The following is an 18,076-nucleotide window of genomic DNA, read 5'->3' on the forward strand; positions in this document are numbered from 1 at the left end:
AGGATTGCAAGACATAATTAGAGGGTGTCTAAGACTTGGAGAATACTCAGATGCCTATAATATCATTTTAAACAGTCTTTGTTATTATAAAACAGTATCTAAAATATAAAATGTGTACTGCTTGTTAGATTTTTTTTGGCATCCTTTGCAATCCATTGGCCGGCATACTATTCAACATATACACAACATTGTATTCCTGTATTACTTTCCCCATAGACAGGATTGTCACTAGTAAATTATACTATCCTTTCCTGTCACTAGTTATTAATGAGAGAGCCAGTGTGGTGCAGTAGTTAAGATGTCAAGTTAACCAGGAGACTGTGAGAGCTTGTTCTGCTTTAGGCAAAAAAGCAGCTGGGTGACCTTGTGCCGGTCACTCTATTAGCCCTAAAAAGCAGGCAATAGCAAACCACTTCTGAAATCTTGCCAAGAAAACTGCACGGAAATGTCCAGGCAGTTGCCAGGAATCAAAAACTAACTTGAAGGTGCAAAAAGACAATTAGGCAATATAAAACCTGCCTTCATTACAGTACTGCTATTTTTTTAATAATAATGGTTGGATGACTCCAGAAGATGGTTTAAATAACTTTTTGGGGATCTTTACTTGGGTTAGCTGGTCTTGATGTTGGTTTTTAAACCAGTGGGTTGTAGTTTGAAATAACTTAGAAGAGTGTTCCCCCCCCCCCCCGATACTTATTGAAAGTATCAATTTGGAGTCAGGTTCTTCTTTAACATTAAGGGGGGGGAAAAGCTATGTTTTGACTCTACTGTTCTTTTCATTTTCCTGTCACCCATTCTGCATTAGTGATTGCTATTGGTAGGAAAAAAATGTCCAACAAAGGTCAAGTTAAATTGAATACTTGACATATTAGATTACAATTGTCAAAATTTGCCACCAGCATTCCTAGCAATCATACTGGTTAAGAATTCTGAGAGTTTCTTGGCATATGCGGAATATATTAAATCGGCAGAGACTGCCGCAAAAAAAAAAACTCCTGCTATTAATAGCTGCCCTTTTTTTTCCCTTCTACCCCCAATAAAATAAATGTTCTGAAACATAAAGAAGATGGGCAAAACTTTTAGTCTTCTGTTGATGTGAACAGGCAAGGGAAAGATGGATTATGAAAGTTAAATTCAGCAGTTAAAAAAAAAAAAAGACTCTTGGCCACTTGACATTCAGAATGCTTGAGCAGCTTGTTCGTTTCTCAAAACTCCCCTTCCAAGGAACAGATGCTCCGACTAAAATCACCAAATAAAATTGACTGCTCGTGTAAACTACAGGACAATCTGTTAAACTGTAACAAAGTTGAGAACTAGTAGAAGAGCAACAAAGATGATTGGGGACTGGAGGCTAAAACATATGAAGAACGGTTGCAGGAACTGGGTATGTCTAGTTTGATGAAAAGAAGGACTAGGGGAGACATGATAGCAGTGTTCCGATATCTGAGGGGCTGCCACAAAGAAGAGGGAGTCAACCTATTCTCCAAAGTATCTAAGGGCAGGACAAGAAGCAATGGGTGGAAACTAATCAAGGAGAGAAGCAATTTAGAACTATGGAGAAATTTTCTGACAGTGAGAACAATTAATCAGTGGAACAACTTGCCTCCAGAAGTTGTGAATGCTCCAACACTGGAATTTTTTAAGAAGACGTTGCATAACCATTTGCCTGAAGTAGTGTAGGGTTTCCTGCCTAAGCAGGGAGTTGGACTAGAAGACCTCCAAGGTCCCTTCCAACTCTGTTATTCTATTCTATTCTAAGTAGCAGAAGAAAACCGATAGAAGGATTGCACAATCATGTTGTATTGCCATTACAGTCTGATTCCAAGCCAGGTTAAACTCCTACAGTATTTCAAACATGTTGAATGTGAAGGTGTCCCATGAAAGAATTGTCTCAGAGAGAAAATAATTGTGCACCATCTGTGTGTCTGGTGAATTGCTCAGCTCTGGAGCACAGTGATATCAGTGAGGACACCAACGCCCTTGATAATCTGACTGTGGCAGGATAGGGGACAGGATGTGTTTTCGACACAGTGATCTGTGTGACTTTCAGTTCCTCCAATAAACAATGTGCTGAAGTAACTTCCTGCTGATTATTTTCCCTTTTTAATCTTTTTTTTGGGGGTCCCATATACGTGGTTGAGAGGCATTTTAAAACTCTGTTCTGCTAATGTTTCACTCAATTTTAGACATCCTTTAACTTCCAATTTCAGATGGCTGTTTTTCTTGCTGTAATTTAAAGCTTATTTGTATTTGCCATCTGCATCTGGCACTGAACACAGAATTATCCTTGTCGTTCAAACAGTTGAGATGCTAACCCAAATATTTCATAATTCTACTTTTTGAGAAGCTCCAGATGCTTTTCCTGTAAGGAGACTTGCAGCTTTTCCTTTCTCTTCTTTGAACCTCCCATTCTCTGAGATCAGCATCTTGGCTGTGGTGTCACTTTATGCTTGAGAAAATAAAGTATATTCATGCCATGTTTCCTGGAATTAACAGAATAGGAATTTGGTTGCTTCCAAATGTAACAGTTATAATTCAGAATTCTTCATCAAAGAATGAAGAAAATCATTTCCTTTTGCTGGATTATTTGAATGGACATGCTTCTGCATGACAGACTATGCATTTCAGTATTTCATTAATGGAACTGGACATAATTGCAACAAGGAAGATATAAATTCCAGAAACTTTAACTAGATCTTAGGAAGTGTTAATAATTGTTATAGTCATCCCTCCCCCACTTTTTTAAAACTAAGCTGTCAACAGAGGGAGAGGGAATGCCTTTAAGTCTTTACACACACATACACCGAAATGTAAATACACACATATTTTCTTTGCAGTTCCTGGGGAAAAGATTGCTAACATCCAGATATATCCTGTGTTCTATTTAGCATAACATGGATTTAATTCTGAGCATCTTGTTTTTGCAGGGCTGGGGAAAGAAAACATTTCGCTAAACCATGTTTTCTTTAATTATACTCCTGTATATTTTCTGGCTCTGAACAGTAAAGGAAAGGCAACATGTTTACATATCACAAATGTAGATATTATACAATTGAGGGAAGTTTGCTGGCAATTTGATCTAGATAATGAAGCAAGTTGCAGCTGTCCTACTAGAACTCTCCTCAGGACTATAACATCAAAGTATGCTGCTGGAACCATGAAATTGCTGCCTTTATGGCTGACCAATCATATAAGATGGGGCAGTCAAAACAGTCCTGGAAAAAGGCAACGGCAGGTAGCTTTCATAAGACTGCCAAAAATGCAGATTGGATGCAATCTCTACGACTCAAATTGGTTCATAAAGGAGGGTTGCCTGTTACTGTTTCTACCTAGTCTGCCTGGCTTCTGCACTGATTCATTAATCTTCTGAACCAATGGACATATTTGGAACTTTGAGGACATGGACATTCTCATAAAATTGCTACCAGGTGGGCATATTCATTCACAAGATGACTGTCGTGGTGAGCATTGCCAGTCATTGCTATTTATGTGATGCCCCAATAATCTAGGATGATCACTACCATCCCAGTGGTGGGTTGCTACCGGTTCACCTTGGTTCAGGCGAACTGGTAGCAGCGGTGGCGAGAAGCTCCATCCACCCGCCTGGACATCATCAAATACACTCTGCACATGTGCAGAAGTGGCGTACACGCGAGCAAACTGGTAGCAAAGGTAAGTGAAACCCACCACTGTACCATCCCTCCTACTCCCTAGGTAGTCCTACACCCAACTTTAAATAGATGAAGTCTTCAGATAGACTCCTGGTGACTTCACAAATTTATCAGGCTAGCATGGCGATTGGATGGAGCTCAAATGGCTTGCAAGAACATGCACAGTAAACAAATGAAACCATTCTGTACTGGGCGTAACTTTATTTTGGTAGGTTGTGCTAATCTACATACGTGTGGCGCAGCATTATTTTGTTACAGCTTTCCTAAATTGTTCATCTTCAGACTGAGAGTTAGTGTGCTACTTTTAAGATGCTGGACTAGGACTGGGGAATCCAAGTTAAAATCCACCTTCAGCCATGGAATTTCAGCTTTAGGCTAGTTATTATTTGTCAGCCCAGTCTGCCTTGATCTACTGTGGCTGGATGAATCATATGACATTTCAATGGAAGCCACCTTGCACTTCTAAAGAAAAACAGGCTATTAATCTAATACATAAATAAAAGTAGAGGATAGCTCAGTATTTGTCACACCAAAACCTCCCTACAATCCTTTGGAGAAAAAGCAAAACCAGAACACTTCATTAACATTTTGTAATTAGGAAATTTGTAGTATTTGGAAGGATTTAGTCATAACACTTAACATGACAGTAACTTATTATTAAGTGCAATGATGCAGTGGATTGGAGCAGATAACTGATCCCTCTGTGTTACACTCCTGACCTTTAATTAGATATGTCATTTAATTGTCCTATCATGTTTTCTTCAATAACAAATTGTTATTACCAAACTATTTCTCTTTTTGCAATACTGTAAATGCTGGTCAAAGACTATAATAAAGGGATTTGATTTGATTTGATTTAATCCCAGCAATCCTGAAGTGAATGGACAGCTCAAACTTCACAGTGTTTTTTCTCCCCACAAAGCAACAGCAAAGCAATCCAGATACATGGTAATTCAGTCAAGGCAAGAACCATTGTTTTGGAGGGCAGGGTGTGTGTGTGAGAGAGAGAGAGAGAAGGTGACAAATTCTATCCCCTTCCCTTGATAATTTTACTTACTCATTAAGTGTTGTACCTTATGATTCTTGACGAACGTATCTTTTTTTTTATGTACACTGATTGCATATGCACCAAGACAAATTCCTTGTGTGTCCAATCACACTTGGCCAATAAAAAATTCTATTCTATTCTATTCTATTCTATTCTATTCTATTCTATTCGCATTCTCTCTGAGAGCTGTTGAGGCCACTTGGGCAGAGGGAGAGAGAGAGGGAGTAATAAGACACCACTTATTGCCTGTCTACAACACAGCTCTTGCAGCAGTTCCTTGAAGATTCCACAGACAATTGCACCCTGATTCAGGTGACCCTGGGGGCACAGATAAACTCCCAAGTGGCCTTAACAGCTCTCAGAGAGAGTGCTAACGACCAGATGACCTCAAAAAAATACAGTCCTTCCATTCTCCCCACCCCCATCCTATCAGAATCTATCCTTCCATCCCCCCATCATCAGAACTGATGAAGCTTCTTGTATGAGAAGCAAAATGTTTTCTTCTTCCTCAAGAAAAAAAACAATCCAGTTGTCTTTTCAGGAAAAAAAGCACTTTGCGACAACTATAACCTGAATGATTGAAAATCTCCACAGACATTCAGCAAAAGGAAAGTAGCTGACAAAACACAAAGACAATTTGACTCAATGTTCTGGTTACTTTTTCATTTATTTCTGGAAGAAAAGTACAATTCTAACAACTAAACATGGAGTGGAATTTACATAGTTCCATTCTTGCACTTAAACTGTAAGAGTTATATACTCTGTTTTAAGCCTTGATTTCACCTATTTTTGACCTTCCTTTCCTGCATTAGTTGCCCCTTGGCCTGACAAAACCACAGCTAATCACAAATGGGAGATTTGATATCTAGATCTTCAGGCAGATAGAACCAGAGTTCTAATCACCCCTCCTTGGACTATTCCCAGAGGCCAACTGGAGGAAAGGACAATGGTTAGAAATCTTAATTGTTCTTCTGAGCAGGAGGTCACTGCTTTCCTGCTATGGGACCAAATTTCAACCATTTCCAAAAGGGTTGCCAAATTTCTAAAAATAGCCATGGATTGTAAAAGTCATGTGGTGCTTCTTTAACACTACTTATTGTTTCAGGCTTTCCTGCACAAGTTTATTGTTGGTTTATATTTGATCTATCATTGTACTGTTATATTTTTGTACTGTTATAATAATGAGAGATGAATGCCATTGTATTTGAGTTTATCTATGAAGGCATTATTATTATATTCTGGGGGAAAGTGGTAGGTTATATTTCCCAGCCTGGTTAAGATATATCATATTGTTGGAAGAAATCTCCTTCTGGGTTCTGCTCCAAGTGGGGAAAAAGACACTGGAAACATGGAGACTGCTTCGAAAGATGGTTTAATGGTGGACAGGATCACATGGCTTGAGTTCCTGAACAGAAAAAGGGCAGATACAGTAAATCCTCGCGTTTTTATGCTCTCTCTGGCTCTGCATTTCTTGGGGCCCCGAAAGAGTATCCTGATTGGTTGTCAGACTCCCAGGGGGTGGGGGTCTTAGCTAGCCTTGCTGGCTGATGGTCACATGTGTTTCCCAGGTCACATGTGGTGAGTTTCTGCTGCTATTGTGTAGAGGGCTAATCCTATCTTTGTGGGATCTTTGGCAATTCCTACTATGGCTCTGCCTGAAGGAGGTAGATCTTTGATATGTAGAAAAGACCGGCCCAGGCCTTAATGGCCCATTGACAAAGGGTGGGGGCAGGAAGATGGGAGCTGCTTCAAAACATGCTTATCCCAGGGAAATATAATATTCTGCCTTTTTCATATTTCCTAAAATATTTCACTCTTCCAGGAAAGGGGTGGGTGCTAACTTCCTACAATAGTATAGCAATAACAATAGCACGTAGACTTAGATACTGCTTCATAGTGCTTTACAGCACTCTCTAAGCAGTTTACACAGTCAGCATATTGCTCCCAACAGTCTGAGTCTTCATTTTACCCACCTCGGAAAGATGGAAGGCTGAGTAAACCTTGAGCCGGTCAGTTCGAATTTTTGGCAGTAGACAGAGTTAGCCTGCAATACTGCATTCTAACTACTGCGCCACCATGGCTCAATTAGTCTCTTGTTTCTTTTTTAGCCATTGCAATGTATGAGAAAAGAGCAAGCATGTTTACTGGTGTTCAAATTCAGAACAGTTAAGTATATAAAAATGTGAATTTGTTTAGGTATACTGACATGCATATAATACACAACATGGCATATATGAAAGTGTTCTTTCCTTTCTCTTCAAGTTTGTTTTACATAGCCAGATGCCTACCAGTCCAGGCCTGGCTTTTTCAAAATGCATGCACATGTGGAAAAATTATGGGCAGTAAAAATATCAAAAATGAAAGTTGTTTCCATTATTCCAAATATGGATAAATAAAAAAAAATAATTTTAACTACATTAGATGTGCGACTGCAAATAGTCATAGGCAAAGCCTCAGTGGCAGTAGGAGCTGTAAGTTTACATATTTTAACCTCCGCATGGGAGTCTTGCCTTTGGCATTTTAGGAAGAATCTTTTTAAGCAGAGCTTCCTTCCTTGACAGATGTACTATAAATCATGTGACAATTCAGAAGGAAGGCATGGGTAGAGGGGAGGGGGAAGAACGTGTTTTGACCCTGCACCTGGATCCTTGTGCAATCCAGCTTTAGTACTTCTGCATTTTTCAATATTCTTTCTTCTTTTACTGGCATCTAGACAAGTCTTCCACCTTGGGCAATTCAGTTAGATTGCAACTCTTCCTTTTTCTCTCTCTCTTTGCACTAATGGACAGTTTCTGTTCCTCACCAGAACACATTCTGATTGGCATATTAACAGGAGAATATATGGCTGCCATTCCGCGTTAGAACTGTCTTCTTCTGAATGCTCTTATTCTGATACATCTTTTGGGATTTACCAAGAAATTTCTATAAGTAAGCGTTCTTTTCCTGGGCAATGTATGTACCACCTCTGTGTTCTTACACTTTTATTTTCAGTTACTGCTAGGTGACCAAATTATTCCATACAACCAAGAAGCCGAAACCTACTAAAATATGTTTCTTTTACTATCAAAAAGCTAGGTTGCAATACCTTCTATTACTTTACCTTACACAATTTTCCACATCCACCCCATGCTTTTATCATATGACAAAAACACAGGTTTTCTTAATTATTAGTGACAGTCTCCATATTGTTCTTGACGAAGTCCTTAACTTTGGAATCTCTCTTCTTGCTTCAACTGTAAATGTAAATATTCAGAATTATGATCTGGTTCTGGGTGAGAACATTCTGTATTTATTAAGCAAAAGAGCAACGAAACTTGACAACTGCTGTTGGAAGTTGGAACTTTTAACCCTTTAATCTAAGTTAAATTGTGATCTTGTACCTAATGAAAGTTGTTGGAACAGTCAGGGCACTTTGAAAAATGGAGAGGGGTGGGAATAATCTGTTTTGCAACACAATATTATCTGCTCTAAGTAACTGAGCTTTTAAGATTGAAAAATCAGATATATACCAAACATGTAAGTGTTTTATTGCAGTTTTATTGCAGGTCATAAATTTAATTAGTGATACAAACACAACCAAACCCATATTGTGAGTTCATGAATGACAAAGTAATAAATTTTAAAATCTTGAGCAGAATACTATAAAATGCTTAAATCTGCCTTATGTGTATCTATTGTTTATATTGTAGTGCCACACTTGTAAATAAAGAGCAATAACAAATCATGGCCAAGGAAATTCCCTACCACTAGTCTACATTTCCCAAGCAATAAGATGATATATACATGGGTCACCAGGACAAAGATAAAGATAAGGAATTATGAATCACTAAGCAACCCACAAAAATACATCATAGATATTTCCCCCAGTGTATACTGAGACTGGTTCTCATAAACGCAAAATAATTTTTGCTTCAAAATGCCTCTTAGAGATGTGCTCACTTTGAAATTATTCTGAAAATGCACTTTGGACTTTGTGAATGTGTGAGAAAACCACCTCCCTGTTATCTATGAAAAAGAGAAATCCTTTTACACAACTCTGAAAAAATTTGGTGCTGCTGCTTTTAATAGCCACATGATTTATAACTTTAACAAGTGGAATATTTAAAGTTTTCAGCTTGTTCAGAAACCTGCAAAAAGCTGGGCTCTTTAATGACTGGCAAAGCCATGCATATTTCTTCAAAGTCTGGTGTACTTAAGAATTATTTTCATAATGTGCGTATTCCTCATTGGCATTATTTTGAATCAGAATTTGATTGACCATTTTGAGAACCAGTTATTACTGACTAGACTGGGAGGAAATCTATGTAGACATAGCTTCAGGACCATAAATTTTGACAACCGATGTAATGATTTTAAGTTTTGTGCAATGTTAGAGGGGCATTGTTCCTTGATTTGATCAGAACAGGCCCATCAATATACTTAGTGAGAAACTACTAATACGTATTGCCCATATGCACTGGTAGCAATGCCTTAGCGAGTCTGAAAATGAATTTATTTTCATGTTTATCTTTAGTTGTTTGAAAACATATATTAGTTCCTTTCCAGTAATGAATCATACTTACAATCCTATTTCTTTTTGGAAAGAACTCGCATAGATTCTCAGTAGCTTGTTGAAGCATGATGAGTTGCTAGGGATAAGTGCTGACTATTTAGTGCAATGTTCTCCAACCTATCCGATTGTTGTGTGCCATCCAAAATTGCCTTTGTGAGCTGGGCAGCTATAAAATTTGTTAAACAAACAAACAACAAACATACCTATGCCCTCCAGTTGTGTTAGGATCAGAACTCATAAATTCCCAAGGTAATAGCTATTCCGGCTAGGAATGTAAGAACCATTCACATTCACTTTATATGAAAGTTGGCTCTTCCAATAATTTTCCTTAAAATGAAACAGTTGGGTTTTACAATTCATTGGGCATTAGGCAGTCAATATTTGTGGTAATTGGGCAATCACCTCCTGTGTTTGCAATATGTCTATAGGTTTCTGAAATCAAATGGAAAATTGCTCTCCATAATGCTGAACTGTTACAATAATTTTGCAGGTTTCAGATAGGAGGAGAGAAGAAAAGGTTGCTTAATTTTCCAGGCTGTTCACAATAGGCATGTGGCTAAGAATTGATTTTTGAATAAAGCATTCCTTTATTTTTAACTGGGGGTGGTGGTGGATACCAAGGGCTGTTTAAAGCACTCGTTAGACAAAAATCAACTTTTAAAAAACAAATAAGTGGGATTTAAAGTTCTTCGATGGCTCAGTGGCTAAGAAGCTGAGCTTGTCGATCAGAAGGTCGGCAGTTCAGCAGTTTGAATCCCTAGTGCCGCGTAACAGAGTGAGCTCACGTTACTTTGTCCCAGCTTCTGCCAAGCTAGCAGTTCGAAAGCACGTAAAAAATGCAAGTAGAAAAATAGGGACCACCTTTGGTGGGAAGGTAACAGCGTTCCGTGTGCCTTTGGCATTTAGTCATTCTGGCCACATGACCACGGAGACATGTTTGGACAGCACTGGCTCCTCGGTTTAGAAACGGAGATGAGCACCGCACCTGGAGCTGGAAACAACTAGCACGCATGTGCGGGGGAACTTTTACCTAAAGTTCTTCAAAATGTTGTTGATAACTATTTAATCATAATGGTTACCGTGTTCTTCATCCAGTCACAATTTTCAGGCAGGTGTTTTCATTTCAGCACAAAAGTCTACAAAGTTTTGGTGTAGGAAACTGAGTAAACTCAAGATTCGAAAATGCCATACATCTGGCTGAAGACCTTAACGAGAAAGCCTGCCACATTGCCACATATTTCTATCATTGAAACAATATTCAACCTGATGTCTTTGTTGCCAGCTGACTGCACAAGTAGTGCCTGCAATGACCAACACAGGACCATTGAAAACTGTAAGAATGTTTCATATCCTGGAGTGCTGCCGATACCAAAATTCTGAGCAAACCCATACCTTGTTTTTATTTAAGCCTCTCTCCCTTCAAAAATGCAACTCAACATTTCAAAATGGAAAAAACAAAAAACCACACTGGGAACTTCTGTTTCACTTTAATAATATATTAATACATTGTGTGACTTTGATACAGAGGAAACTGGCAGAAGCCATCATATTTTATATTGCCCTGAGATCCTTTGTTTGGCTTATTTAAGGGAATGTGAAATTATTGGAATTCTGACTTGGTTCATTCCAGCGTCCTCGTGAATTAAGCAGATAGTGCAGCGGTGTCAAACTCGCATCGTCACGTCGTCACGTGACATATCACGACTTTTTCCCCCTTTGCTAAACCGGAGGTGGATGTGGCCAGTGTGTGATGCATTCGGTCTGCGGGCCACGAGTTTGACACCCCTGAGATAGTGGGTTCCCATGTTTTATATCACCATTCTGAATTATGATGTTAAGGGGCAGCACCACAATAGGCCTGGTAGAGGATTAGTTCAAGAGAAAAATCATTGGGAAAAAAAACGTACGTAAATGAATATGAGATTGCTGTTGACCTAATATTAGTTTTGTCCTCAACATATGCATATTATAACAAACAAAAGAGAAACTTGAGCGATTCTCCAAAGATATGTGGCATGTTTAGTACTTCAGAATTACTCATTCATGTAACATTCCTAATTACTATTCCAGTTTTTTTCTCTATACTCTTGATACCTGTCTTTTTACTTGGTGGTGAGGGAAAAATAGAATATTGGGTAGATACTGGGAGATTGTGAATATAGGATTTTGGTCTCATCTTGCTAGAGCTATTAGTGTTCTAAATACAAGTTTGTTTTCCTGAATCATTGTTTCACATCCTCTGAAAGATGAACAGAAAGGCCACTCTGGTTACTGAGTAAAGCTGAAAAGGGATTTTGTAATTTCCGTTGCTATTGTTCAATGTATAATTGTTTCTGTTGCAACATCTCTCTCTCTCTCTCTCTCTCTCTCTCTCTCTTTCTCTCTTTATATACATGTATAAATATCTGTAAAAGAGAGAGCGAGATGTGGGGTGGGAATGGAGAGAGGATTTTGGCAGGATATGTGGATTGTTCCCCCCCACTTTAATAGTGAGAAAAGCTAATTCCTACCCACCTACCCCCTAGTGCTGTGGAATCCAGATCATTGTCCTTTCTGAACATTGGCCAGCAGTTCTGACTATAATAGAGAAAAGAAAAGCAGCCAAAAATGAAGCCGCCTCAGTGTTTTTGTTTAAAGTCAGAAGTGTGTTTGCAGTTATAGTAGTTTCCTAGATTTTTAAAAGTCAGTGCTGTTAATTGGCCTCTAAGAGGCTGGTGTAGCAAAAGACTGGACATGGTTGATATCTAAAATCAGATTCATGTGAAATTAGAGATGAAGGCAAATATACGTGACCCAGGATAATATTGCGGGATCCAATCTGGATTGGTCCCTGGGACCAGAGGCTTAGTCTTCTGAGCTTTCAGACTCATGTTGGAGCCCAATCTCAGGGAAATTCTCTCTAGCAGAATGTAAATAGCTATTTAAATTATTTTCACTAATATATTTGCAACAGAGGAACAATTTGTCCTCTTGGTTTAGATAGGAAATGGATACAAACTTCCTACGTATCCGTATTTGTTGAGATGGGAAACACCTCCCTTGGAAATGCCATACTGTATAATGTTTTCACAGTGTTGTACACCTCTATTGGAATCTGCACAATGCTCAAGGGTGCAACTGGACCTTCTACATGGCTCCTCTGAATTTACTTTCACTTCTCACCTGCTCTGAATTCACTTCCAGTGACAATACTGATATCTGATTTTTTTAACTCTGTACCTTTGAAGCCCCCATTTAAGGTTATTTAAATTATTGGACACAATGCATTGTTGAAAGAAATTTTGTGCATTTGCACTTGTGGTACAACCTTCAATGCCTCAGTACCTCCAAGCAAAAAATATGCCCTGTTGAATTCTGGCTGAACAACCAGAAAACCAAGTAGGGATTTCCACTGATTAATTCTCTCTCTACATGGGGCTCCCCTTGAAGAGCACCCGGAGGCTCCAACTGGTCCAGAATGCGGCCGCGCGGATAGTTACGGGAGCTGCATGGCACTCCCACATAACACCGCTCCTGCGTGAGCTGCACTGGCTCCCAGTGGTCTTCCGGGTGCGCTTCAACGTGTTGGTTACCACCTTTAAAGCGCTCCATGGCGTAGGACCTAGTTACCTTCGAGACCGCCTGCTGCCACCGACAACCTCATCGACCCATACGCTCCCACAGAGAGGGCCTCCTCGGGGTGCCATCAGCCAAACAATGTAGGCTGGTGACCCCAGGGGGAGGGCCTTCTCTGTGGGGGCACCTACCCTCTGGAATCAGCTGCCCCCAGAGATAAGGAGAATCCAAGACCTCGGTGCCTTCCGCCGCGCCCTTAAAACTTCCTTATTTCAGCAAGCCGGGCTGGTTTAACAAATTCTTTTAATAATTTAAATTGGTTTTGTCTTTTTAAATTTGGGGCCAAACAGAGATATTTCTTTTAATTGTTTTTAATGTTTGTATTATTTGTTTTTATCTGGCTGTACACCGCCCTGAGTCCTCAGGGAGAAGGGCGGTATATAAATTTGAAATAAAATAAAATAAATTAAAAAAAATTGTTCTCATTGTCAGAACATTTCTCCTTAGTTCTTGGTTGGATCTTTCTTTGATAAGTGTCCATCTGTTACTTCTTGTCCTACCTTCAAGTGTTTTGGAGAATGGGCTGACCCCTCTTCCCTGTGACAGCTCCTCAAATATTATTGTGTCACCCCTAGTCCTTCTCTTTCTTAGACTAAGCATATCCAGTTCCTGCAAACTGTTCATCATATGTTTTAGCCTTCAAACCCCTAATCATATTTGTTGCTTTTCTCTGTACTCTTTCTAGAGTCTTGGCATCTTTTTTTGTAACATGATAACCAAAACTGGCTGCAATATTTCAGGAGGACAGGTCCTCCTGAAGAAATCCATACCTGATGCCACTAAAAGTCAATACCAATGCCACATAGTCAAAATTCAATGAAATAGTTTCTTTTTTAGAATGACACGGAGTAAGTTAATATATTGTTATTCTTTATTCCTCCCAAATGTTCTTTAATAATATATAATACATTTAGAATATATGAGCAACATAATTCTTGTACCCGAAATGTGTGAAAGAATACAGAAGTTTGCCTTAGCTGGGTCAAACCTTCAGTTTTTAAAATTATGAGTCTATTAGTAGATAAAACAATAAGTTTTGAAGAAGCAGAAACCGTTGGTAGTTATGCTATGTTAGAAAATAAAAGTGCATGTTACTCTAAAGAAAAATCTTTTGTGCAATGACTCTTCCTGTTTTTTTTCCTGTTTTGTTCAGCTCTTTTTCTAAAAACTTGAACATGTAGAAAAGTCTTAAATCAAGAAAACATAGCTCAATTTTATTATCATATTGATATTTTTTTAGTTCTGAATTTATTTTTGCTGACTTACCTTACTGACAGAATTAAGAGATACTGTATTTCTTAGAGGGCCTTCGTGTGTATTATTAATTGCTTCATATATGTGTGGGGGTGTATATGTGTATAATTCAAGTTATAAGTTTATATACCAAATCATATATTGACATTTAATAAATGTACTAAATTTGCTAATTTTATGAGTAAATGTTAGGAATAAGCAGAACTATCCACAATGCATGTAATGTTATTATTGCAGCAAAGAGAATTTAAATAAGTAAAGAATAATATGAAAAAAAATGACTATTTCAATTCTTTTTAGTGTATTTCAGGAAACAAATGAGAAAAGAAAATATCGCATCTCTAGCCCTGAACTCCACTTAGTTCAAGGCAATAATTCCTAACTTTGAGTCATAAGTGATAACCAACTTATTTTATTTGATTTATATCTTGGATTCCTTCCTTGAACTCAAGGTTACACAAACAGAATTCTCTTCTGCATTTTTCCCCAAGTCGGTTATGTTGTGACATTGGTGGGGATGATAGTGATTGACCCAAGGCTGCCCACTGTGTTCTATGGATGAACCTGACCTTGAAACTCCCCAGCTAGTCCTGTGCTTCATTTCTTTACCGGGTTGGTTTATCAATGGCTGCTATATCTGACCATTTGCTGCACTGGCTGGAGAAGGCAGGATGTCATTCTACAGAGTCTAGAAATGAAAGACACTACTTAAAGACTCCTGTTTGTTACCCAACTCGTATCTCTGTCTCTCGATACCTCAGTAATTTACAGTTCACAAACAGAAAATCAGAACAGCCTCTTTGTAAAGGTGGCATATTGAGCAAGTAGGTTTTGAAAACACATTTATGTCAATGTCTTATTTAAAGTGCAAGTGACTGAGTTTGCAGACAGCAAGTGATCAATATAATGCATTTCTACTTGGCACAGAAGAGGAAGTCATGTCTGACCAGAGTGACTATCAAATCTAATCATGCGGGTAATTCATTAGATCATTTCAATAAGCTGAAAATGTTCATCACTTTCTGAGTTCAGATTTAACTTGGAGAAGCCAGGTTACACCCCATACACAGTATAAGGCTTCCTCTCTCTCCCTTATGTTACGTTCTTATGTTGTGGATGATTTCCAGCAAGTTCAGTCTCAAAGGAAGCTTTTTCTAAGAGTCCTCTGAAAGCAAACGATGTAAACCACAGAAAGGAAAGAGCCGCAGCTCTTATAAGAGGCTCACAGTTTCTCACAAGTGAAAATTTGTTAATAACAAGCTCACCAAGTTGTTCAGTTCACAGGACAGCCTTCTGCTAAGGTGAGTTGGGCCAGAGAGGCAGGCGAATCTTTCAAAAGAAATTAAAATACAAAAGAATTATCTTTAACCTGTATACTAGTAGCATAACCGAATCTTTGACACTGAGTATTTATGTAGGTACCAAAGTACCACCAACAAACTCAGAAATCCCACAATATATGAATGAAGTCTATACAAGACTCTGTACAAACAGAAAAATAAACAGTGAGGATGAAACATGATTACTGAACATAGTAATCCCAAATGGTGTTTGGGAATGTCCCAAATTGAAAGTTGAGTGGGAAAGGGAATGGCTTTGGATATTCTGGAAGATGGCAGGACTGAAGAGAATTCTGAAGAGAAACACTCAAATGTTATGACTCTATCCTGCAGTTGTCACATGTTTACATATGCATGGATGCCCCTTGTTTGAGTTTCTTGACCATTTTCAATTGAACAGAATAGTTCATTATTACTTTTGCTCCCAATATTTACTAATCACATTTGTATAGTCACCCATTTAACCAAAAGAGACTCGGGGCGACACACAACAGATAAAGCCCACAAATATAAAAATGACACAGATTTTTTTTAAAAAATGTAAAAAAAGATTTGCATTAAGCAAGAAATACAGATAAAAAACCAAATAAAATAAATGTACTCTCGTTCCTGAAAATAAATAAATAAATAAATTGGGAACAGTAGATGTTTTAATCACTTTCCATCTGAAATGAAAGGAAGTTTGCTTCCTGATAGAGGCCAGCACAGAACAAGCTAAGACGTGTATGAGAACATTGCAATGGTTGAGTCTTGCCCCATGGAATGAATTTTTAAAAATATGCCTATAACACAGAAAAAGCCATTCTAAAGGTAGTTCATCAGGTGAAAGCTTTCATTTCTTTATATATCCAGAGAGAGAAAGAATTTTTCAATTTAGTAAAATTATACAAAAATAAAAAGAAAGTCAAATAGAAAAAGTAAATAAGAAAGAAAAGGAAACATACAACTATGCCTTCTGTTTTCTATCAAGTAATTTCCATCTTTATTTTCTCCCCATCTCCTTTTTTAATCCCTGAGTTCTGAAATCATGAATTCAATCTTTTTTACTTTCAGCAAAAAGCCCACATAATGTTTGTAATCTTTCATTACATTGCCATTTTTTCTCTAATACTTATTTTTAATAATATTTTTTCTCTAATTCTCACTAGTGAAAATTTCCATTTCTTCTCTTAGCTGTTGTCCATCATGCTCCATATGCTATGAAATCATTTTCATACTGCACTGAACAGATGGAAGATGAAGAAATGTAATATATTTGTAAATCCTTTGGAAAGCATACTGAGAATAACCTTTGAGCATTGTACTTTGTCCTGAGGGCAAGATGTATCACAGAAGTTTGTTGACTTAATATGTAACTTCAATGATCTGTGTTTCTATGTTTCACACTTCCACAAATTTAGAAATTGTGATAAAAATATTCTACTACACAATCAGAATAACTGAATTGAATTCATGATCAGGCAGCAAGGTCTCTGTAAACGTTCATACAGTTTCTTCTCCCTCTTCATTCCCTGACTGAATAGCTGTTCTACAAATGATCTCCTTTTGCTCTATACTGCTTTAGAAATAACTGGGAAATTAGAATAATGAAATGTGTAATAATTAACAGGCATTAAAAGGCATATAAAACAAGCTATTAACATATTTGATTTCGGCCTCTGTTATCTGGCAAATAAGATTTGTTGCAAATATGAGTCTGGAAAATGTATGGGATGAATAGATAAGTAATGGAGTAATGGGGTAGAGTGTCAAAAGACAGGCTTGAGGATGAACACAAAAATAACTCTCTGTCTTGTGAGTTTTGTTGCTTGACTCAACAGATGCTTCCTTCCCCTGCAGAATATCAATCCATTTACTGTCCTGGAACAGGATTCTTTTTTTTTTTTTTACATTTTTAAATTTTTATTTTATTTATTAATTTGTCATTTTTTATGTATTAATTTGTATACAAGTTAGCAGGTATAAATATGAACATGGACATGAACGAAGGAAATGAATACAAATAAATGGGGACAGTAGGACAGGGACAGTAGGCACGCTGGTGCGCTTATGCACGCCCCCTTTACAGACCTCTTAGGATTGGGTGAGGTTCACATTAGACAGTTTAAGGTTGAAGCTGTGGGGGTTTGAGGATGTAATAATGGAGTTAGGTAGAGCATTCCTGGTGTTGACCACTCTGTTGCTGAAGTCGTATTTTCTGCAATCGAGTTTGGAGAAAGTTAGAAAAACTTTCTGCAAAAGTTTTTCATACAAAATGCCATTCTTGATCTTTGTGTGACATGCAAGGCCATGATCCAAAAATAGCAGGTTTGGATAGGCTGAAAAGTACATTTGTTTCCATTTTATTTACCTTTTAATACATTAAAATAATAATTTGGTAACAATATTGGTGCAATAGGACTGGGTGTTTTGTTAATATGATTTATTGGGTTAGGGATTTTCTGTCTTCACTGTGAGTTGTATTGTGTGGGGAGGAGGTACACAGAGGGAGCTCAACCAATCTCATTGTACATATGTTGTGCACTGACAATAAAGATTTGAAACTTTGGAAAGTCCCTAAAGAATTCACTGCTGGCTCATAAGGAATGGAGTTTCA

At 37.9% G+C, this 18,076-nt stretch overlaps 1 protein-coding gene and 1 long non-coding RNA gene across 5 annotated transcripts in view; one reads left to right on the forward strand and one right to left on the reverse strand.

Annotated features, from left to right (window-relative positions):
- Window positions 1–18,076, forward strand: part of STK10 (serine/threonine kinase 10) — an 81,035-nt gene that overhangs the window by 6,529 nt on the left and 56,430 nt on the right. The window lies entirely within an intron of this gene.
- Window positions 7,794–18,076, reverse strand: part of LOC132710946 (uncharacterized) — an 81,482-nt gene continuing 71,199 nt past the window's right edge. For 2 of the 3 annotated variants that reach the window (XR_015732536.1, XR_015732540.1), the window contains 2 exons: window positions 15,406–15,469; window positions 7,794–7,952 (listed from right to left, as the gene is read on the reverse strand). This is a non-coding gene — a long non-coding RNA (uncharacterized LOC132710946). Of the gene's footprint in view, window positions 7,953–13,738; window positions 15,470–18,076 lie in introns of those variants that run through there. The other variant, XR_015732535.1, reaches the window with a different exon arrangement.

The sequence above is a fragment of the Pantherophis guttatus genome, chromosome 2 (assembly GCF_059756535.1).
Source record: "Pantherophis guttatus breed Tessera chromosome 2, ASM5975653v1, whole genome shotgun sequence".
Classification (NCBI taxonomy): domain Eukaryota; kingdom Metazoa; phylum Chordata; class Lepidosauria; order Squamata; family Colubridae; genus Pantherophis; species Pantherophis guttatus.